The sequence below is a fragment of the Bos javanicus genome, chromosome 2 (assembly GCF_032452875.1).
Source record: "Bos javanicus breed banteng chromosome 2, ARS-OSU_banteng_1.0, whole genome shotgun sequence".
Taxonomy (NCBI): domain Eukaryota; kingdom Metazoa; phylum Chordata; class Mammalia; order Artiodactyla; family Bovidae; genus Bos; species Bos javanicus.
The window spans coordinates 36,200,395-36,219,949 of NC_083869.1; the positions used below are offsets into that span (position 1 = coordinate 36,200,395).

Below are 19,555 nucleotides of genomic sequence, written 5' to 3' on the forward strand. Positions count from 1 at the left end.
TAAGCAAGAAGGGTTGAAATTACTCAGGATCTGATCTTTGTTTTGGAACCGTTATCAATAACACAAACAAGCAGTTTAAGTCTTAATGCCATAAAATGTATTTGCAAAAGGAGAGACCAGGAAGAATAAATACTGTGTTGAATGAATGCTAAATTGCACACCTGAATTTTTTCTACTAATTGGGTTGGGCCATTCCCACTTCAGAACTGGGAAGAGGGCACAAGCATGTAAAATATGCCCTAGGTGGAAATCTTTCTTTGTCAACTGCAGATTAAGGAGTCTTTCTCCCTCCTGGGGCCTGACTCAGGTGTTTAGAATGTATACTTGCTCATACATAACAGGATTATTCAGCATAGTGATTATTTTTCTCCACTGGGTTGTTTGGGGATTTCAGTTCACTCTGGGTAAATGGTCAGTGCCTGCCCTTGCAGAATAAGTGCTACAACTTTTGAGAGCACATCACTGCGACATGAGCCAGCCAGTATAGGTATGGCATCTTTGAGCAAAAGCTCGAAGACTCACTTACACACCTGGGAGAGTGTTTCAGCTCATCAAGATCTTTTGTCAGAGGCAAATCCTGGAAAGGGCAGAGCATTAGGTAGAGCAGCTCTGTACAACAGAAGTATCATGCAAGCCACAAATGCAAGACAGATATTCAACTGAACTGAAAAGTTTCTAGTAGCCACATAAGAAGAAATAGGTGAAACATTTTACTGAATATACCCAAAGTATTTCCATTGCATCATGTAATCAATTTTAAAATTATTAATGAGAAGAACTTACTGTATAGCACAGGGAGCTATACTCAATATCTTATAATAACCTATATGGGAAAGAATCTTGAAAAGAATATATATGTGTGTGTATATATACATAAAACTGAATCACTTTTCTGTATACTTGAAACCAATGCAACATTGTAAATTAGCTATACTTCAATTAAAAATTAATGAGATATTTTACATATTTTTCACACTGAGTCTGTGAAGTCCAGTGCATATTGTATACTTGCATCACTGCTCCGTTCAGTCTAGCCACATTCCAAGTGCTCTATAGCCACATGTGGGAGTGGCCACCATAGGGACATCCCTGCAGCAGGGAACCCCCTTTCCAGTGCTGCCCAGCACTCTTGCTAGCTACCAAATGCGATTCAAAAAGGAACCTCATTTATTCAGGGCTCACTATGCAGTATAAAAAATACTAACACAGTTTGCTTTCCTTTGGTCTGTTTGTTTCACTAAAAAATGGTAGCTAGACCCAGGACAAATATCATTTGGGGGCTTCCCTTGTAGCTCAGTTGGTAAAGAATCTGCCTGCAATGCAGGAGACCTGGGTTTGATTCCTGGGTTGGGAAGATCCCTTGAAGAAGGAAATGACAACCCACTCCAATATTCTTGCCTGGAGAATCCCATGGACAGAGAAGCCTGGCAGGCTACAGTCCAGACCCCAGGGCAAATATCATTGAAGTGGTATCATAACTGGTACTCCTACCTAACATCTACCCTAACATCTCCTACCATTGCATGTCCCCAGACTTAGTATTTTTTAGCTTCGGTTTTCTCATCTTTAAAGTTGGTAATAATTGTATTTACCTTAAAAGATTATATAAAAATTCACAAAATGCTTCACTAAAGTGTATAGGTTTAATAAGAAAAATACCTGAATTTTATTGAATGCTAGCCTCTGTGCTAATACTTTGCACAACATCTTAATCTTTATAATACCTTTATCAAATGATATTGTTATGCATAGTTTAAAAGGAAGAAACTAAAGTTTATAGAAATTAAGTGCCTGTGCAAAGTCACACATGCAGTGAGTGGCAGAACCAACCATGACTTTGAAAATATGCTGGATTATACTCATGGCTTTTTTTTTTTTTTTTTAAACTTTACATAATTGTATTAGTTTTGCCAAATATCAAAATGAATCCGCCACAGGTATACACGTGCTCCCCATCCTGAACCCTCCTTCCTCCTCCCTCCCCACACCATCCCTCTGGGTCGTCCCAGTGCACTACTCATGGCTTTAGTCTAGTTAAAGAGTGAGTGGTGAGAGAGAGAATGAATCTTCCTATCACTTTCTGAGAACTTTGGTAAGTGTTTTAAAGGTGAAGAAACTGGGACTTTATATTCAGATGACACACATAGCAAATTAATATCCCTGGTAATTTAGAACTGGACAATCTCTGGAGTCGTCATTCTGGTTTCTAAGTCCATTGAATTCTTTGAGCCAAAGGACTCTCCTGATTATTGAGATTATGTTTAAGTGAAGAGCTAACCCTTTGAGGTGGAACCTCTTCACTGGAGGAAATGAATGCACAGGCCCAACAAGTAAATTCATCTCCTTCTGATGATTCTGCCCCTTCTTTGCTCAAGTAACTTCAACAATATCCATTCATCCCAATCCTTCCTACTTCCGGGGAGGTGACTTACCACTTCTATAATGAAATGATTCATCATCAACATTTCCAGCTCCAGCCTGACTCATGCAAACATTGATAAGAAAGATCACTTGGGATGCACTTCCTCCACAATTGCACAGACTCAGTGTGAACTGAGGCATTATTACCTCCAAAATGATACTGGTTTCATCACAGCAAAGGACATGACTGGTGTTGGTTTCCTTTTTTTTTCGTTGTGTCCCCACCAAACCTCCTCACAGGTGGGCCCTCCCACTCCTGCTCCCACACGCTAATCCCTCCCAGTGCAGTCCCCCTGGATACACTGCTCCCACTGCCTGGCGTGCCTCGTCCTTTGGTCTCTCCCATCCAGATCAGGTTTGTCCTTCAAGGCGCACTCAGCTGAGGTCAGCAACCTGATGATTTCTGGCTGCATTGTTTCTGTGTCTTTCGCTTCCAAGCACAGATCGTCAGCACCTCTCATTTTAGCCCATCTCATGCTCCACTGTGCTTTCTCATTGAACTAGTTGGTGTGTATGTTTTTACCCAATGCAATAAAGATTCTTTGAAGACAGGCCCCTCGTATTTATGGTGTTTTACACTTCAGCAGCACCTGAAATATTTTATTTACTGACCCCCTAAATATACTTATTCTGTATAACGGTGCTGGGTTTATAAAAAGATATGTAAGATCTATTGAATTACATAAATTTTAGGTTTGAAAACCACGTATAATAATGAGTTCTTCCAGTGGTTGCAAAGCTCTGCCGTGATTTCAAGGTTCTTAATTGTTTCATTCTCCTTCCCTTCTCTGCCCATCTCTGGAATGTGAGTTACTAAACCTTGCCGTATTTCTATTTTTTACATCTATTTAAGTGTACTTTGATAATGCTACTCCCCACTTACAGTATGTGTTAGTAATATCCTCCAGGAAATCTGAATTATCTAGTGAAGTGTATGCTCAGAGTAACATGGAAAGCAATAAAATTGGTATGGACACAGAAAAACTTTGCTCTAGGTGAAGTGGAAAAACTAATTGAAAACTATGACTCAACCGTCTGCATTTTCCCTGGTTTTACAAAGCAGCACAGAATGTACAGTGGCCGTGGATAAACTCTTAATGCCTTTCCAGGTAATGAGTAACTGTGTGTGACTAAGACAGAATCAGGAGAAAGTCTCAGAGCTTGGGAAAGAAACAAAGTTCCCCTGACTAGCTAGATAACTGGATTCTTCCGGTTCTGGGAAAAAGGATTTTATCAGAGGCTTTAGTGACATCAGTGTTCTTATTTGTCAATAAGAGCCTGTAAGGAAGACTTCTGTCTTTAATTGAAAAATAAGCACAATGATAAAATTCAGGGATCTGTCAGTTCCTTGAGATACAGGGGTTCCTTATTTCATTTACCCTTTTATGGGACTTTTCACATTTTCATTGAGCTGTGCTGTGAAGTCAGCAAATACACGCCGAGTAAAGCTGAAAGTTCCTTTTGGGTCTGGGTTTTCAGGTCCTTGGAGAATAGACCGAGTTGGCAGCCTTCATGAGAACAGGCACTCGGGTTTACCTTTTGAGTAACACAAATTAAATTCCAATGCTAAGACTGTTATCAGCAGTCCCTAAGTCCAGCCCAGTTCCTGAACTCTCCCTCTTGCCACCATGGATATTTCAACAGGTAAACAAAGCCACTGGCTCCTTGAATGCACTCTACCAGCCTTGGCCTGTGTTAAAGTTATTTGACTTTCTAGCCGGTGGAATTGGGGCTTTGGTTTGCTTTCAAAACAAAACAAAACACCAAGTGATTTCTTCTAGCAGGTTCTCTTCATGTTTCTTCAGAACCTTTGCATGTCAGAGAAAGTGGGAGAGAGAGGGTGGGGTTTGCTGGTTCCCCTCTGTCCTCTAATAGCACCAGCCACCCTCCAGACCCTTTGACAACCACCCTAGTTCTATCTCTCCACATTCCATCCTGGTGAGGGGCTTTCCTGGTCCGTCTAGGGATCCTTCTTGTATTCCTCTTTTCCTCCCTCTCTCCATCCAGACCATCAGCCAGTCCTGTCAGCTCTGCCTCCAAAGACCCCAAGGTGACTGCTCTCTGACTCTGGGTCAGTCACCGGATCACTGTCTGATCCTGTCTATCCTTCACATCAGATCCCTCTTGTTCCCCTAAAATACTTCCTCCCCCAGCAGCCTACGTGATCCCTTTAGAATAATCAGATTATATGGCTCCCCTGTTTCGAACTGTAATTGTTCCCATTTTGCTTAAAGCAAAATACGAATGTCTCTCCTGCCTTGCAGAGCCGTCTGCCATCTGGATCCTCTAGTGCCCACAGGACCAGCCTCTTCTGGCAGTACTGTCCACTCCCTAGATTCTTTCCATAACCAGAGCCCAGTGAGCTCGCCTGCACCACTTGCCTTTGCTGCTGCTCTGCCTGGAATCCTCCTTCCATTGACCTCCACACAGATGGTTCATCTCAGTTTGCTGTCGCCTCCTCATGGAGGTCTGGTCCAACAGAGACGCCTAGTCACCCTCGACCGTATCATCCTAAAGCAGTGCTCTGCAGACCACTATCACAGTCGGATATTTTCTTATTTATTATCTTAAATTTGTTTACTGTTAATTGTTTATTTACTGTTATTTACTATTTATTTATCTTTCCCCATTAGGATATTTTCTCTTACTTACCTTTAGATCTCCAGTGTCTAGAAAAGAGCCTGTCACAGAGCAGGTGCTTAAAATACATTTTTTTTTTTTTGAATGAATGACTAGAAAAATAGTGTCATGGCCCCAGTAGCTGCTCCGTACTGGGATCTATTGAGCATCTCCAGCAGGCAAGGTTGTAACCTTAAATTACACTGACGTGGCCAGCTGCAATTTATGGATAACTTTTTCCACTGCCTGGCTTCCCTGATAGCTCAGTTGGTAAAGATTCTGCCTGCAATGCAGGAGACCCCGGTTCGATCCCTGGGTTGGGAAGATCCTCTGGAGAAGGGATAGGCTACCCACTCTAGTGTTCTGGCCTGGAGAATTCCATGGACTGTATAGGCCATGGGGTCGCAAAGAGTCAGACACGACTGAGTGACTTTTCACTTCACTTCTCCACATTATCTCTTCGATCCTTGTGGGAAACTGTGAGGAAATTAATGAAAAGGAATCACAGGACCTTGGTGCCAAGGAGCTATAAGCTGCTTTCTAATCCCGGAAAAAGGCATAGGCGTGGTAGACGCCAGTGCTTGGCTTGTTAGAGGCCCCTCAGGGCTGGCTGAGCCTAAGTGGAGGTCAGGCAGGTAGACCAGGACCCACACAGTCTCCAAGCTTTTATTTGCATGGTTGAGCTGTATCATCTTGTTTTTTTTTAGCTTAGGGAGCAGATAAGATTTTAATGAACGAGGGATGGATGCTGAGGGAGAAGTGGGAGGAAGGGGGAGAGAATATGAGGCGAGAGGAGGGAAGGAAGGAGGTTTAGCAGGGTTTGATCCCCAGGGGAGGGGGAGGCCAGAGCCAGAAGCTTGGGAGCTGTTTGCAGAAGAGATTTGGATGTCTGCTAGGCTCCTTGGCCATGGGATTTCCTAGGTAAGAATACTAGAGTGGTTTGCCATGCCCTTCTCCAGGGGTTCTTCCGGAGCCAGGGATGGAACCCAGGTCTGCATTGCAGGTGGATCTTTTTCCATCTGAACCACCAGGAAAGCCAGGCAATTTGGATGCTCAAAGCAGCTCTGGGACTCAAAATATGAAAACCCACATGGGACGAGGTGAGGCTGTTTTCCCTACCTCTGCAAGGAGAGTGGCATTGCTTGAGGAGGGCTCACAGGAGACACAGACCCGGGGATGCTTTGCAGGTGGGGCAGAGGCCAAGCTGCATCCTTGAGGTGCTGAAAGACCAGCTGGGGGAGGGCAGCACCCCAGGAGCATCTCCATGGGCAATATCACTGGCGCTCTGCTCTGAGCAGCACCAGAGTCCCAAGTCCACTAAACACATCCCCAAGACACCAATAAGGTCTGCACAGCCTCGGCCCCAAAGCTCAAGGAGCCCTCCCTGCCCCAGCAACTCAGCCACTGGGACGGGTGAGGCCGAAGGGAGACTTGGACCCCTGGCAAAGGGCTTGGCACACAGGGCAGCAGCAGAGTGGCAGTTTCCAGTGACCAACGAGCCGGGACCATCCACAAGCTGAAACCTGCTTTTAAGCATACTTGATACATCCTGCGGACTCTCTCCAAACAAGCAGAGATTTTGAGAAAGGGAAGACACGGAGGGCTGGTGTTCTGGAGGCGGAGCATTCAGCTAGCAAAATCGGAGTGAAAATGCGATTTAATTGGCCCCCACAGGTTGATGAGGCCTAAGGACATTTGGTTACATCCCTGCCAGGGATGCTTAGTAAACAGGTTCAGATCTACTCAGATGGGAGGCAATTAAGTACCAGGGCCAAGGGGGAGCCAGAAGCAAGGATGGGCTGAACAACAGTCCTGCTGTGGCACCCGGCCCTCCGTGGGTGGCTCTGCTTCAGCACCTAAATAGCATAATTAATTAACAGGAGCTAATTGTAATCACTTCTGCCCTAGGGCCACATTCTGCCTAAGTTTACAAACTATGGGAAAGAGTTTCCTGCCCTGCCCTGGCAGGGTGACTCCCACAGGAAGTGCCCCAGATTGTCCAAGAGTTCCGTTTGGGTTGGATCTGTGAAGTTATCTACTAAGGTGACTGTCTTCCACCTCACTAACAAAGAAACTCAGTTTTCTTCTTTGGGGGCAGAGACGGGAACTTGTGCCTTTTTATTTATTTAAATTTTAATTTCATATTGACGTATAGATGAGCAACATGTTAGTTTCAGGTACGTAGTTTTTTCTTTTAGTTTATTCTTTTTCCTTTTAGTTGATTATGGAATGTGGAGCAGAATTCCCTGTGCTATACAGTAGGTCCTTGTTAGTTATCTGAGCATCTGTCACCTGAAAGCAGCAAATGCCAATAAGAATGGATGGAAGGTAAAGCCCTGGAGTGTCCAGTGCAGGAGGCGAGTTCCTAATGACACAGACAGAACTAGGTCCTTTCCCATCAACACCCTGGGAAAAAGGAAACAGTGCTACTTAAACAGAGCTGAACTGTAAGCAAAACAAGAAGTTAGGGCAAGAACTCTACCTTTTGTGGTGATCTAGACGCCCCCACTCTAGAAAAGATTCCCACATTATGGTTTCACACCATGGATGGGGAACCTCTGAGCGTGCACTGTGGATATGGTCAGTGGGGAGTGTGCGCATCTGCGTGTTTGTGTGTTAACAGAGGCCAGAAGTCAACACTGTCTACAGCCGCAGTGGTGAGCCTTGCCAATGCCACTAAGACCATCAATGGCCAGAATGGAGACTTAAAAGCTAGGCTAAGGGCTTCCCTGGTGGCTCAGTGGTAAAGAATCCGCCTGCCAATGCAGGATTTGATTCCTGGTCAGGGAAGACCCCACATGCCATGGAGCAACTAAACCCATGCACCACAATGACTGAGCCTGTGCTCTAGAGCCTGCGAGCTGCAATAACTGAGCCCACACGCAGCAACTACCAAAGCCCTCGTGCCCTAGAGGCATGCTCTGTCTGCAACGAGAGAAGCCACCACAATGAGAAGCCCATTCCATAACTAGAGAGAAGCCTCTGATCACCACAGCTAATGAAAAGCCCGCGTAGAATGAAGACCCAGCACAGCCAAAAATAAACAAATAAAATGATTCCTTTTTTGAAAAGCTAACCTAAAAGCAATGGGCTGTTACTGTGATTGGGTAGCCCAGGGACACTTGAATGGTCAGAAAAGAAAGCCCTGGGTCAGGATGGGGTAGAGGGGAGGGCTGGTCACTGTGACCAAAGAGGGTGACCACGTCATAGAGTTGGCAGATGTCTGCTGTGGCAGAGTAAGGAGCTCACAGCTACATATCATTTACCCTCCTTAGCTGGACCCCCCTGGGGGTGCTCAATAGACCAGCTGGTCACACGGCCCCACATGGAACCCAGGCAGCGTTGCCACCAGCTCTGGGAACTATCAGTGCTCTGCCTACGTCAGAGTTGACCTCACAAATGGATCTCCCTGGGACTATTGGGTGAAGGCTTGGTGCACTGCAACCATTCCTGTTGGCTTCCCAGGTGGCACAGTGGTCAAGAATCCTCCTGCCAATGCAGGAGATGCAAGAGACACAGGTTCAGTCCCTGGGTTGGGAAGATCTCCTGGAGGAGAAAATGGCAACAGGTTCCAATATTCTTGCCTGGAGAATTCCATGGGCAGAGGAGCCTGGTGGGCTACAGTCTGGGGTATGCAAAGAGTCGGACATGGCTGAGCAACTGAGCACACACACACCATTACTGTTGCATCACTACAGCTGCTGTTACCAGAAGGGCAAGGTTTGCTTTAGGAAATACATCAGTCCTATAGGGTAGCCCCCTGTTTTAGAGAATTCAGGCTGCCCCCGGACCCTGACTTCAAATTCATATGACATAGTTCAGCCAAACATCCAGGTTTCCTAGAATACCCCCAGCCTCTGATATCCTGCTTCTTTGCAGGCTGGGTAGCCCTTGTGAATGCTGGTGCCTCCCACGGGTCGGGAATGTATAATTGTCCTAGTCAGAGAGGAAAACAGAGGTTCTTTCTATCAACTGTTCTTTCTGAAATAACGGTGACTCATCGGTCTCCATCGCCTTCAGAGCTGAAGGTGAATCATTACAGAGGCTGGAGGTGGCTGTCCAGACCCTGAGGGCCTGGGTTTAAAACGAGAAGAGCAAGTCTGTCACGACAGGAACAAGCCTGCCGCCCTTAGCCACCCTCTCCCCAAACTGAGCCATGTTAAGACTTAAATAAATGTAATCCAGTGTTTCCCCCACCACTTTTCATTTTTATTTATTACAACCCATTGAGCCAGAAGCAGAATGGTCAAAACATTTCCACCGAAGCTGAATTTTCAGGGTATTTACAGTCAGCCTGGAAGCAGCAGGAACTGGGATTTATAGATTTGTATTACCAGGCAGGCAATCTCCCAAGCCTCAGTATTTGGACTTGTTTTAAATGTGCAGGCTTTAATGGCACTAGATCTCTGGCATCCTAAAGGGTCTTGCAATAAACTGAGATAAGATCCTTAGCCCAGAGGCATTTGCGGCCCTTAGAGAAGGCGGACAGGTGGGCGTTCCAGTAAGTGGGAAGGATGATTGCAGTGAAATAAATTCCTGGGAGGTCAGAAAGGACTTGGCAGGCATGGAAGGTGCTGTCACATCTACTACCAGGCTAGAAGGAGAAGGTTCTTGCAGCCTAACGAGCTTTTCAGCAGTGGAGAGGCAGAAGCCATTGGTGATGAAAAGCATGGCTCACTCTGCTTGGATTCAGACCCCAAATACTTCCATCAACAGTCTCTGTAAGCAAACCTCAAGGGGCTGCTGATCTAAAAGCCTCATCTGCGTACATCAAACCACACATCACTCTTCTGCTCAAAACCCTCTAATGCTTTCCAGCTCATTGAGAGGAAAACTCAAGTGCGCTCTAGAACCTTCAAGCTCAGCTCCTTGCTAGCTCCTTGCCTTCACCTCCATCAGTCTCCCCAAACCCATGGCCTCAGACCACCCTATGGCCCTGGCACACAGGCAACATACATGCTGCAGTCTCAAGAACTTCGAGCCTGTTCTCTCCCCCTGAAATGCCCCTTACCCCCCATACACTCCTCCTCTAGAGTCATTTAAGTCTATACAATGTCAGGACTTCTCTGGTGATCCAGTGGTTAAGATTCTGTGCTTCCAATGAAGGGGGTGCAGATTTGATCCCCGGTCAGGGAACTAAGATCCCACATGCTGTGTGTGCAGCAAAAAAAAAAAAAAATTTAAAAAATAAACAAACAAATACTAAGATACAATGTCACTTTCTTAGAGAGGACTACCCTGACCATGCTGGATAAAATAACCAAGGAAACTTCCCCAACACTCCTTGAATATTTGATGAATGAAAAACAGCATCTCAGCCTGGCCCAAATGTCTCCCGGTTATGGCCAGGGGGAGTGACTTCTAAATCTGTGAGGTGTGTAGTTATGGCCACAAAGAGAGCACCTCTCTCCCCCTGTCATTGTTCCTCACTCACAAGCTATAGGGAACCTTTCTGCCACCACCTGTCCTGGGGTGGGCAGGGTTCCTGTCAAGGGTAGAGCCACTACCAGTCCTGAGGCCTGCAGACCTCAGGGGCCAGGAGAGTCCTGGGCACCAGGCAAAGAGGAGTGGGTCTCTCCCAGCTGTTGTCACTGGACCTGAGGCCGTTCACTGACCACACCTCACCTCCTAAGGCTTCCTGAGCAGGCTTTATCTACTTGGGTCATCTGCCCCATGACCAGAGTTCAGAGTCCTCCAATCAGGATGAGGGTAAGGAATGAACCCTTTCCCACCTCCAGTAGCTTCTTCTCCAATTTCCCTCCCCAAGAGGGAAGAAAAGAGGTCTGTGCCTCTGCTGTTTATAGCCACCAACAGATGCAAACAGAAATCGATAGAGGGACATGTGTGTCAAGACGGGGGTGATCTGAGGAGACGAGTAATACCCACGTGGTGCCTTTATTCAAGTTAGAAAACAAGATAACCCTTCCTCAAGACACTATGTCTATCTCTTAGAAAATTATCATATTAAACAGACAAATCTACAGTGCCAACCACTGAAACGTGCTTCCCCACTGCCCCACTATTCAGGTTATCTGAATTAAGCAGGCACCTTCCTCCAGTGCCTGAAACGCTGTAGGCAACCTTTGGAGTCTGCGATTAGTCGTGTCCATTGACACCAGGAGCACAGGCAACGACCTGGCCCTTCCCCACTTCTCGGTCATCTGCAGACGACTGATCCTCCCAGCCTCCCTCTCTCCATCTGTGAAATGGGAGCAAGGACATTGCGAGGGGCGTGAGAGTCCTGCCTGCCTCCCAGACCACCTCCAGCTACCTTCCAGATGTTAACCTGGCCAGACACACGGAGTAGAAGGTGGAGGCTCCAGGCGCAGGGTAGGCCGGGTTCGGCCAGGTGCTAAGACTGGTGTCTTCTCTCTCCTCCAGGCTCTGGGAGGGAGCCACAGGACCGAGGCTCTCCTCCTCCCCCATCCCGCTGGGCCCAGCCTCACCCACAGCACAGGCCTCTATATCAGACCCAGGCCTGGAAGCTGGAAGCTGGGAGGATGGACTATCCTCATTGTTCTGCTCATTTGGTTTGAAGAAGGGCATTCCAGCTATGGAACTAAGCCAAACCACATCACCCTGGGCTGGCTTAGTTCATGGAGGACCGAGATTTAAAGTCGCAGCTTCCTTCTCAAACACACAGGCCAAACACTGGGGAGCCCCTAGCAGGTCCCACTGCCTGCTCGCCCCCACTAGGTGCCCACCCCTCTCCCCTCAGGTCTCCCGGCTGTCCTGACAGCACACCCTGGCGCTCCACGTCTCTTCACATGCAGCAGAGAGAACTCTCAGGCAGGGTGGCCGAGTGCTTCCTGGGACGCCAGGTCCTGAACCCCCGACATGGCAGGTGTGGGCACCAGCAGCAGCCAGACGGACCATCTCTCTGGTCCCAGACTGGGCTGCACCACCCACTCCCCGGGCCTGCCACCCTGTACCCAGAGTGGCCGGGCAGTAAGGAAAGAGCAGCCTGCCTAGTAATGGCACACAGGGATGCAAAGGAGAGAAGTGCTCAAAAAGTGAGTGAGAGAGTGAGGCCCAAAATGAAGCAGAGATGGGACAAGTTGTGACCTGGGCTCTGGAGCTAAAAGGGGGGTCTGAATCCTTACATGAATTCAATTATTATCAGTTTGACATTGGGGAAGTTACTTAATGGCTCTTGGCCAAGCCTCAGTTACCTTATTCATGAAATGCAAAGAAGACTGTTCACCTCACTGTACCAGAAGGGGTCCCAGTAGGAGACAGAAACTACACCAGTTATTTCAACAGAAGGAATTCACTATAAGAAATTGTTGACTGTGTACAGAATTTCTACCTAGACATCTGAAAGGGTAAAAAGATACTCCAGTGTCACTGAGGAAGCAACTGCAGGAAGTGGCTACTACTCTTAGGATTGGGAAAAAAAGGGGCGGCATCTGGAATTATTAATTTAGAAATTTAAGGAGGATTCTCACAGAGGCAAGACTCAGAGATCTGAGGAGGGGTGTTGCCGGGCTGGCACTGGGGTCTCTGAGTGAGCATGAGGAGGCCGGCTCTGTGAGTGTTGGAAAAAACAGCAAACTGGATCAGACTGCCATGACTCCAGTGAACTCCACCGCCAGGGCGGCTGGGGAGACTCTGGAACAGGAATCGGACAAGAACCGGCAGGTCCCTTCTCCCTCCCTCTGCCTTGCCGCCTCCCTCCACGGCCCCTGTTGACAGAGCCTAACATGAAGCAGCTGGCAAAGCAGAACTGTGGTTTGCAGAGTCCTGGATTCAGCATTGCAGAGCAGGGTCTAGAGGGCTAAGGCTGGAACTCAGAGACATTCTACCAAATGGCCCATTCACAGTTAGGATTAAATTTTAAAATATGTACAGTCATCTCCCCTTATTCTCAGTTTTGTTTTCCACAGCTTTAGTTACTTGCTGCCAACCTCAGTCCAAATTATTAAATGAAAATTTCAGAATTAAGCAATCCTAAGTTTTAAATTGTGTGCTGTTCTGAGGAGTGTGATCGAATCTCACTCTGTTCCACTGTATCCCATCTGGATGCGAATCACCCTTTGTCCAAGGCATCCCAGCAGGTAGTCTTCTCATAGTCACCTTGGTTATCAGACCAGATCAGCTCTTGAGGTATCCCAGTGCTTGTGTTCAAGTAACCCTTATTTTACTTACTAATGGCCCCCAAAACTCAGAAGTAGTGATGCTGGCAATTCACATAAACCAAAGAGAAACTGTAAAATGTTTCCTTTAAATGAAAAGGTGAAAGCTCCCAACTTAACAAGGAGATAAAAACAGTCATAGGCCGAGGTAGCTAAGATCTATGATAAAAAGGAATCTTCTATCCATGAAGTTGTGAAGAAGAAGAAAAACACTATGCTTGTTTAATTGTCTCACTTTAAACTGTAAAAGTTATGGCCGCAGTGCAAGTCAGAAAAGGCATTATATTTGTACAAGATATTTTGAGAGAGAGAGAGACCATATTCACACAATTTTACTACAGTATGTTGTTATAATTGTTCTATATTATTATTAGTTATTGTTGTTATTTCTTACTGTGTCTAATTTATAAATTAAACTGTATCACCGGTACATATGTCTACGAAAAAAAGGTGTATATATAGGGTTCAGTACTGTCCGTGGTTGCAGGCACCCGCTGGCAGTCTGGAAACATATCCGCTGCGGATAAGGAGATCTACTGTATGTACACAAGATGTTTGGCACAAGACCAGGCATAGTAGATGCTAAATCACTACTATTATCATTATTGTGGTGATGATGGATAAGTGGGCTTGGCGATTAGATAGAAGATAAGGCAGACGCTTGTGAGAGGTTGATTGTGAGAGTGGAGGTAATTTTGGATTCCTTTTTAAAAGGCTCACTGATTTCAGGTGAAGTATAAGGACACAAGTGATATCAAATAGTAGGAAGTCTGAAAATTACACTTCGATCTTTAGATCTCTAAAATGTCCATCCCTCTTCACTCACAGTTCTGAACAACATCATATTTCCTAAGCCTCTTGCCCAGATTCATTAATGCCCTTCTCCTGCCTCAGGTCCATCTCAGCCATGGCATGGGTCCAATAGTCCTTCCTACTGCACTGCTATTACCTCATTAGAGTCCCATTGCCTGCAGATGGAAGGCCAGATTCCTGCGTTGACATACGACACACTCAGTAATCCAGTGTAGGAGCCCCAGAAATGCTGCTTTCCATTGGATCTAGCGCTGCCCTCCCCATATCAGGGTCAAATTAGAAAAGTAGGGAGTGGGAAGGGAGTCAGGCAAGGCCTGACACCTGAAGAATCTCCCTCTGGGTGCCCTAATTCAGAATGGCAGAGCAGGACAATTTTAGTAAGCTCCTTGTCATGGCTGAGCTGACATCCTAATGCCCAGAGCTTGTGAGGGGCTGCTCTCTTCTCCCTCATTAAACTCAAAACTCCCTTCTCCCTGTGTTCTCTTTAATGGAGCCTTCTCTGTTTCCTACATCCTCAGCTGAGGCTAAAATAAGCTGCGGTAACAGCAGCAGTCTAGGCCGATGGAGCAGGTCCTATGAGGAATGTTCCTAGTTTCATGGCACAGGGAAAAGCGAGGCGAGTGGGACCTCATACTGAGCTCTTAAAGCTTCTGCTTGGAAGTAACATTCATCACTTCCACTCATATTTTATTAGCCAAAGAAAGCCACATGGCTTCTCCTGAGTTCAGTACAAAGAGATGTATGGCACTCATTAAATAAGTTGCACTGCAAAGCACATGGCCAAGCTTGAATCAGTGGTCATGAATGCATAAAATGGATATTTTTATTTAAAAAAGTCTGGGGCTTCCCTGGTGGCTCAGTGGTAAAGAATCTGCCGCCAGTGCAGTAGACATGGGTTTGACCCCTGGTGCAGGGAGATCGCACGTGCTGCAGAGCAACAAAGCCTGTGGGTCACAACTGTTGAACCTGTTCCTTAGAGCCCCGGAGCCCCAGGTACTGAGCCCTCGTTATACAACTATGGAAGCCCACAGGCCGCAGAGCCTACGCTCTGCACCAAGAGAAGCCACCACAGTGAGAAGCTAGCACACCGCAACTGGAGAGAAGTACTCAAAGCAGCAACGATCCAGCACAGCCAAAAATCAATAAATAATCATATATATATTTAAAGCTACCACCATCCTAGTCAAGGATCCTGTCACTTCACACCTGAATTATTCCGAGGGGATGAATTTTTTAAGGTTAACTTAATATATGTCCTACAAAGATGTAGTTCTTTCTCTTTTTTCCCCTGTGCTATTTAGTAGGTTCTCATTAGTTATCTGTTTTACACATAGTAGTGCTTATATGTCAATCCCAATCTCCCGTTTTATCCCACCCACCCTCTGTCATCCATACATTCGTTTTCTACGTTTCTATAATGCATTTCTGCAATGCATTCCAATATATAGTAGGTGCGGATAAACACTGCTTGACTCCACTTAGAGAGAGAGAGAGAGAGAGACACCGAGAAGAGTCAAATTCATAGAGACAGAAAGTACATTGGTAGATGCCAGCGACTGGGGTGGGTGGGTGCTGGGGAGAGAGAACAGGGACTTAGCGTTTAATAGAGATAGAGTTTCAGTTTAGGGAGGTGAAAAATTTGGGACGTCGATAAAGATGAGCATTGCATAACAAGGTAAATGTACTTATTGCCACTGAACTGTACAGTTAAAATATGTTAAAATAGCACGCTTTATATTATGTGACTTTTAACACAATAAGAAAACATTAAAAAATAAAAATAAAGTATTCCCACAGATCATTTGGGGTCTCCCTGCCCTCTAGTATCTTCATATTGTCCAGTTCTCACTTCAAAAAAAAAAAAGAAACACAATTTACTTAAAAAATAAATTGCACAATCTCAATATAGTTAAGGTTAACAAATCCCAAATGAGTAATATATTCAGGACTATGGAAATTCATGTCAAGCAGGCATTGTGGCCAAGGTACTAAGAAAGAAATTGCACTTGAGCTTGGGAATTATGGGTGTACAGGATACATGTGATCTAAGCAGATATGGTGGATGAGTGTAGGCATTTACAAAAGGATAAGGGATTAAGCAGAAATCAGTAGAAATGGCTTGCTCAGAAATAGGGGAAAACCTATTTGGCAGAAACCATCATTTTCATAGGAGAGTCACGGACAATAAGTTCTAAGAATAGATTGGAGCAAAGTTATGGAAGGCTTTGAAAGCAAGATATTTGACTTATAAATGTAGTGTTTCAGGTAGTTGTATAATATATGAAGGGAGGAAAAAGGACTGGAAATGAGATTACTTAAAGACAATGTAAAGTGAAGTAAGGGCTTCCCTGGTGGCTCAGAGGTACAGAACCTGCCTGCCAATGCAGGAGACGCAGGTTTGATCCCTAGGTTGGGAAGATCCCCTGGAGAGGAAGGGGCAACCCACTCCAGTATTCTTGCCTGGGAAATCCCACAGACAGAGGAGCCTGGTGGGCTACAGTCCATAGGGTCACAGAAGAGTTGGACATGACTGAGCTACTGAGCACACATGCACAGACCTCTTTATTAACACTTTGTCAAGGCCCAGTGGCAGGTCTAATGACTACTATGATTTGGACACAGTTGTCAGTGTTGACAACATTTTGAGGTCTTGGCAAAATCTATAAAGTGTATGTATAATTCCTCTTGGTGAGAATTACAGGTACTGTTAGTCCTGGTTTGTTGCCTACATTTATAATGAAAGGAAATGTCTAATTTCAGTCTTGGATAGTGCAAATGAATATACAATTTATTTCCCCTTCCAAGGCATGGACTGCCTTCCCTGCCCACAGGTGCTGTTGATAGAGCATAAAACATAAGTAGCTCAGATGGTAAACAATCTGCCATGTAGGAGACCAGGTTCAATCCCTGGGTTGGGAAGATCCCCTGGAGAAGGGAATGGCTACCCACTCCAGTATTCTTGCCTGGAGAACTCCATGGACAGAGGAGCCTGGCAGGCTACAGTTCATGGGGTTGCAGAGAGTCGGACACGACTGAGCGGCTAAGTACATGAAACATAAGCTATCAGTGCTCATGGGAGATTGTTTAGATACCTACTCAGGAATGTAGAGGTGACCCACTGTCACTCTGGGAAGCTGCTCTGTAACTAACCCCTAGCATCATGCCTTACTCAGGGTAGATGTCAGTGCAAATGCACTGATTGACTGAAGAAAGTGTTGGAGAGATAATGCAGTGAGTTAGACTTGGCTCTCTAAAGGCCCTTCCTGCTGCCGTAACATTCTGAGACTCTATGTCTGTCTGACAAATGCAGAAGGAATTCAGTGAAGCCAGCTCTTGGAATCCTGTGGCTGCCAGGAAGTGACCGCAGGAGACAGTGCCGCAGGGGATGGCAGGGGAGGGGGCAATGCAATGAGACGGGGGTGGAGTAGGGCGGGGGTTGAAAGCTCAGCACTGAGTCGTAACTCTGTCCCCAAAGAGATAAAGGCCAAGATCAGAAAGTGGGGTTGCTGCATCCAGTGACCACAGAGGGCAACCAAAGATCAGAGAAACAGCTGAGGCTGCCCAGCTGCTTTTTCTGCTGCATGTCTATCAGCCTGGGCAACAGATAGGAAGTTCATTCATCCGGTGCCTGGCTCATAACTCTCTTGAAGAAGAGATCATTTATATGGTTGAAGTCCTTTTGCATTTCTGACAAGTGTCATAGCTGAAAGTGTTGACTGAGGATTCCCTTCAGCCCTTAACACCTAGAAAAGGAATAAGAAAGGCTGAATTCAACCCTGTGATGTTCCTGGCAGGACTATGTGCTACCAACTGAGACCATTGTTGTTGATGTTGTTGCTGTTAAGTCGTTCAGTCATATCCAACCCTTTTGCGATCTCACAGACTGTAGCCCACCAGGCTCCTCTGTCCATGGAATTCTCTATGCAAGAATACTGGAGTGGGTTGCCATTTCCTTCTCCAGGGGGTCTTCCCCACCCAGGGATTGAATCTGAGTCTTCTGCATCACAAAGTGGATTCTTTACCAGTGAGCTACCAGAGAATCCCATTAAGAAGCCCATAGTATGAAGCAATTAATAAGGATAATAATAGTCATATAAACTAGACATTGATATATGAATTTATCACCCAAGTTAACACTTCTGTATTGGGGGGCCTCATATTGTACAAAAGAGTAATAATAAAAATGGCAGTCATTTTTTAAAACATGTCTAAGCTAGTCAGGTATACCTAATGTAATTTTGTCTAATTTCATCCTCACAACAACCTGGTGTGTATTACCAACTTCTATAGTGGGTTGAATGGTGGTCCCATCAACAGACATGTGCACCCAGAATCTGAATGTGACCTTATTCAGAAAAGGTCTTTGCAGATATAATTAAGTGAAGGATCTTGAGATGAGATTGTCTTGGATTATTTGGGTGGGATCTAAATCTAATGACAAGTGTCTTCATCAAAGGAGAAAAGACCCAGACAGAGAAGGAGAACACACAGAGGAGAAGGCCATGTGGAGACAAGGCATTGGAGTGCAGAGTCTATAAGCCAAGGAATGCCCAGGGTTGCCAGCAGCCACCAGCGGCGAGGAGAGGAGCATGGAATAGGTTCTCCTCCGTCAGAGCCTCTAGAGTAAACTAACCCTGCCAACACCTTGACTTTGGACTGCTGGCCTTTTGAACTGTGAGAGCATCCATTTCAGTTGTTTTCAGCCACCTGGCTTCCTCCAAGGTCTATCCACTCAAGACACTGAGAATCAGGGGAGCTGTGGTTCTGTTACTGAAAATGTCCACCTGACTATGGCTAATCCCTGACAGGGGTCATTTGGGTCAGCTTTGCTCATCTCTCTGCTGCCTGAACTGACAAATGACTTAAGAAATTCAGGTTGAAATACTACTACTAGGGTAACAACAGACAAAGGTTAACCAATGCCTGGAATCAGACTGCCTGGATTTGAGGCCCAATTTTCCGCTTAGTAACTATGAGACTGTGGGCAGGTTTTTCAGCCTCTCTCTGGGCCACATTTTTTCCTTTTGTGTGATGGACAGAACTCAGGAGGAGCCTGAGGAGACGGGACCACAGATGTATTGTGGTTTCCTGGATGGGATTCTTTTTTTTTTTCAGAATCTTTTCCATTACAGATTATTACAAGATACTGAATACAGTTCCTGGTGCCATACAGTAAATACAGTAGGTCCCTGTTGTTTATGCCTGGATGGAATTTTTGAATCAAAAAAGGACATTAAGTAAAAGCTAAGGACATTTGGATAAAGTCTAGACTTCGGACAATAATAATGTATCAATATTGGTTTATTAACTGTAAGAAATGTGCTATACTAATGTAAGATGTTACTAATAGAGAAACTTAGGCAAGGCTAAGTGCGAGACATATGGGAACTCTCTGTACTAATCTAAAACTGTTCTAAAATATTAAATTAAATATTTTTAAACAAGGAAAATTTTAGTATCTCATCTCACAGTGTGATAAAAATTTGAAACAGTGCCTGGCACATTATAAGAGCCACATTGTAAGAGCAATTATTATTTTATGGCTAGTATCAAGATCAAGGAATTAT

General features: G+C 45.5%; 1 protein-coding gene across 4 annotated transcripts in view; it reads left to right on the top strand.

Annotated features, from left to right (window-relative positions):
* The window catches only part of ITGB6 (integrin subunit beta 6), a 149,752-nt gene that overhangs the window by 23,821 nt on the left and 106,376 nt on the right, over positions 1–19,555 (top strand). The gene's annotated exons all lie outside the window — the stretch shown is intronic.